At 41.3% G+C, this 4,453-nt stretch overlaps 1 long non-coding RNA gene across 2 annotated transcripts; it reads right to left on the minus strand.

Moving 5' to 3' along the window:
* Positions 1-2,367: 2,367 nt before the first annotated feature.
* Positions 2,368-2,921, minus strand: LOC139354148 (uncharacterized). 2 transcript variants are annotated; one of them, XR_011605230.1, is made up of 2 exons: positions 2,743-2,921; positions 2,368-2,670 (listed from the first exon to the last, which is right to left on the minus strand). It is a non-coding gene; the product is annotated as an uncharacterized lncRNA (long non-coding RNA). The 2 variants fall into 2 exon arrangements; XR_011605229.1 differs by having other exon boundaries at positions 2,368-2,685.
* Between the last annotated feature and the right edge of the window lie 1,532 nt (positions 2,922-4,453).

Raw genomic sequence — 4,453 nt, forward strand, 5'->3', positions numbered from 1 at the left:
CAAAATTACAGCAATAAGTAAAGTGGTTAGAGGACAGGGGAAAAAAGGACAAATAGTTTATTTTTTTGTTCATTATTTAATTTTAGCCGCGCACTTAGTCTCTCTCCCTTGGTCTCATTTTTCGGCTCTGCTTTCGTTTTAGCCAGCGCCGAGAATGAGAAAGCAACACATAAAATAGACAAAAAACATTTATATTTATGTATGCTTGCTAAACATACAAAATTTTAAGGCACATTCTGTATTTCACAATATTTGGTTGAATAGCTTTGTTTGAAAGAATTATATTTGCCGCGGATATTAGTTTGCAATTTTTGACACCCACACACATGCATAAATACATATGTATGTACGTATGTCGTTTTCTGGCTCTAGTGTTAAGGCTAGTCCTAAGTACTTTGTTTCGAGAGCATTGGACTGAAATCGCAATAGTTTTTTGGGACAATCTATTGGTATTTATTAAGCTAATACATGTTCATTGAAAGAGATAAATAAAGATGTACAGATCTTTAAAGGTTTTTGCCCGTCAATGGGACAAATGGAAAAAGGGTTCATTATTCAATAGAATAAAGGCTTTTTTCTTTGCCGCTAAGTTCGGCCGGCAACTATTTACATACACACACATCCAAGCGTACAAATATTTCGCATTGTCTGACTCTGACGTCATCGCTTTTTTTCTTGGGAGGTTTGTGGGCGTTAGAGTGGGCGTAGCAAAATTTTTTTTGGGTCAATCGATATGTATTGACAAGACTAATACATTTCAGTTTAAATTTTCTATCTACCATCAAAACTGTAGGAACCACAGTTTTGGGCGGTTTGTGGGCGTTAGAGTCGGCGTGGCACTCTACTAAAAAAAACTTGCGCTGCGTAAGAAGCTCAGGAATCTGCACGCCTAGCTCTTATAGTTTCCGAGATCTCAGCGTTCATCCGGACGGACAGACAGACGGACAGACGGACATGGCTAGATTGACTCGGCTAGTGATCCTGATCAAGAATATATATACTTTATGGGGTCGGAAACGCTTCCTTCTGCCTGTTACATACTTTCCGACGAATCTAGTATACCCTTTTACTCTACAAGTAACGGGTATAATTAGAAAAAATACCGATCGTACCGGACGGTACGAGTGGGGCACACTGCGGCTTCCGGCTTTCTCTCTTCTCACGTACCTCGAGGCAGACGGTCGCGCACGCGGACAACAAGAAACAAAAGGTTGCAAGTTTAGCACGCGGGGAGCAAGAACGCGGTCGATAGGAAAGTAAGGTTAGTGCGCAAGAGGTGCAATCGGTGCAGTGAAGCAGAAGACCGAGGAACAGCGCAAGGCGTTTGTGAAACAAAAAAATTTATGCAATTTAAACTCGAAGAAGGGTGACAGTGAATGAAAACAAGTGAAATATATACATATAAGCAAAACGACAAAAGAAGGTCTCAGTGTCTATTATTTTTACTCTCACGCACCCTTTTCCCCAAGTGACTTAGGTTGCCGATGGCCGGCAATACGGCCGAGCGAGGTAGAGGTATTCACGCCATATCCATATATATTCCCCCTTAACTTTCCGTTACTCCACCTGCGCTATCCCACTAACGCTCTACAGCGAAACGGCATAGCCCCTTGTGTCCCACTAACCCCCCGGTGAGGTGGTAGATCCCCTTTCTCTCCCACTAACTCTTCACTAGCTCCCCCGGTGAGGCGGCAGATCCTCTCACTCGTCCCACCAATCGTAAACCGTAACGGGGCGGCAGATCCTCCCGACATAATTAATGAAACTTGTTTCCAGCCGGCAAATCACGATAAAATCCGGCTGCGGCCTCGCCCGAAGGTCCAGCCGTAGGATTTTCAGTCCACACGACGCTCACCTCGCACTTCGACCATCCACGAGAAGATCCGGGCGCAGCCCCGCTTGAAGGTCCAGCCCGTGGAATTTTCCGTCACGAAAGGAGTTAACGTTCCGAAATCACCATAACCCCGAAGGTCCTTCCAGAATCGCAAGGCCTACACCCACCTGAAACCCCCCCTCGATCGGATAGGTCCAAATCTCCGGGATAATTAAATAAAAATCATCGTTCGCCCTTCGGACATAACTCTCCAGCCCATTGTCTCAGTGACTTTACAAACTTCTTCTAAAAGGACCTCTGTATCCGACTGAGAGTTGTATCCCGGCCTGAGAGCATCCTTACACCTTTCCTACGTGCTTCCCATGTTGCCTATTTTCCGACTCTTTTTGGGGTGCATATTGATGTAAGACAAATCTCAATGCATTTGGCCGTACATACATTGTTACGTACATTGATACATACATACATAAATGCCAAGCGTACAGATAGAACACGTTTATTTCCAGTGTTCTGCTAATAAAGACCCCCAAAAATTTGGCAATAGATTTTTATTGAATATCCGCTGCTATATATTTAATACAAAATTCATAAACATATATACAAATATATTTTGTAGACTCCCAGCATTCGAGTCCCACAAATTAATGTTTTAGTCTGCCAACCTATTAAACAAGGAAGAACGCTTTAGTCGATGTACTCGGCTCAGCTAAATGGACAAAAGGAAAATGGAGATATGCAAGCAGCAAAGTGAGATTGGGCGCCACAGGTTTGTGCGGTTTGTAGACGTTAGAGTGGGCGTGGCATATTCGCGTAAAAAACTGGCGCTGCGTACAAGGCTACGGAATCTAAATCTGAAGTCCCAATTCTCTGTCTTTGATAGTTTCCGAGATATCCGCGTTCACACTTACGATTTCTTGAAGTTTGTGGGTGTTAAACTAGCGTTTGGATCTATGGATAGGTATTGATGAGAGCAATACATTTCAGTTAAAATTTTTATTCTAGCATCAAAACAGTAGGTGCCAAAGTTTTGGGCGATTTGTGGGCGTTTCCGAGAATATAGAAGACAACATAATAACAGTTCTCCACCGGCGCTTTTGTGATACTGATGATGATGATGATGTTTGGTGTTTTCCTACTTCAAATTATTAATCCAGTGCAAAATAATAGCATTACTCCATCGTGGACAATAATACTATTTCATACTTTCGTTTAGTATATTTTGGGTACTTTTGTATCTAGCATGAAAATTGTGGGCGTCACAGGTTTGGGCGGTTTGTGGGCGTTAAAGTGGGCGTGGCAGTCGATAGGTATTGATGAGAACAATACATTTCAGTTAAAATTTTTATTCTAGCATAAAAACTGTTTTGCCACAGCTTTGGGCGGTTTGTGGGCGTTAGAGTGGGCGTGGCACTTTGCTGAAACAAACTTGCGCTGCCCAAGAAGTTTCCGAGATCTCAACGTTCATCCGGACGGACAGACAGACGGACAGACGGTCAGACGGACAGACGGACAGACGGACATGGCTAGATCAACTCGGTTAGTGATCCTGATCTAGAATATATATACTTTATGGGGTCGGAGGAGTTTCCATCTGCCTGTTACATACTTTCCGACGAATCTAGTGTACCCTTTTACTTTACGAGTAACGGGTACAAAAACACCTAGGCTATAATTTGTTCATATTATTTTTTTGGAAAGTTTTAGCCCGATAGCTTAAAAACTAAGAGACTAGTTTGCGTAGAAACGGACGGACAGATGGACATGGCTAGATCGACTCGTCTAGTCATGCTGATCAAGAATATATCTACTTTATGCGGTCGGAAACGTCTCCTTCACTGCGTTGCAAACATCTGACTGAAATCAATATATCCTCTGCATGGGTATAAAAATAATACCAGTTCTACACCGTGGGCAATAATAATAATGAAATACCCCTTACAATACACCAAATTATGTGGTATTTGGTAATTTGTTTCAGGACACTTATATTAATTAAGTACTATCCACCAAATCATTTCGTATTTTTTGGATAGTTGGGTTTTTTTTCCCCTTAAAATATTACAAAGTCAAAAAAATGATACCAGTACTCCACAAAAAAAAAAAAAACAAATCGGTCTTAAATATATCAAACAAAAACACCTCTTTACGAGGTAAAAAGTAGTGGCAAAAGCGCCTTAAACAAAAATTTCTGATATCAATAACTTTCGTCACAATTGTTGATATCAGAAATATTTATAAAGGCGCGTTCGCCACTACTTTTTACCTCGTTAGGAGGTGTTTTTGTTTGATATCAGAAGTTTTTTTTTGCACAAGAGTTTAAGTACCCCAATACCATGACTAGGAGTCGTCCCCATATGGCTTTGCTATTAAAAAACCAAACACACAGATTCGACCCCTAATCTTAGCTAAGCGCCACCTTAAATTAGGCACTGTAGCGTCATTACCAGTGGGCACCCTCGAGGAGGGTTCAGTATGGGGATTTTTGCCAACCAAAACAAATGTAAATATTTTATGCAATAACTTAAATTATGTTTATTACACTTTCTTCATTTTTGGAACTATAGATCATAACTTTAAAGACTTATTTCTTCTATCTTTGCTGTTCTGGGGCCAAGAAGA

Source organism: Drosophila suzukii (genome assembly GCF_043229965.1).
Source record: "Drosophila suzukii chromosome 2 unlocalized genomic scaffold, CBGP_Dsuzu_IsoJpt1.0 scf_2c, whole genome shotgun sequence".
In the NCBI taxonomy this organism is placed as follows: Eukaryota; Metazoa; Arthropoda; class Insecta; order Diptera; family Drosophilidae; genus Drosophila; species Drosophila suzukii.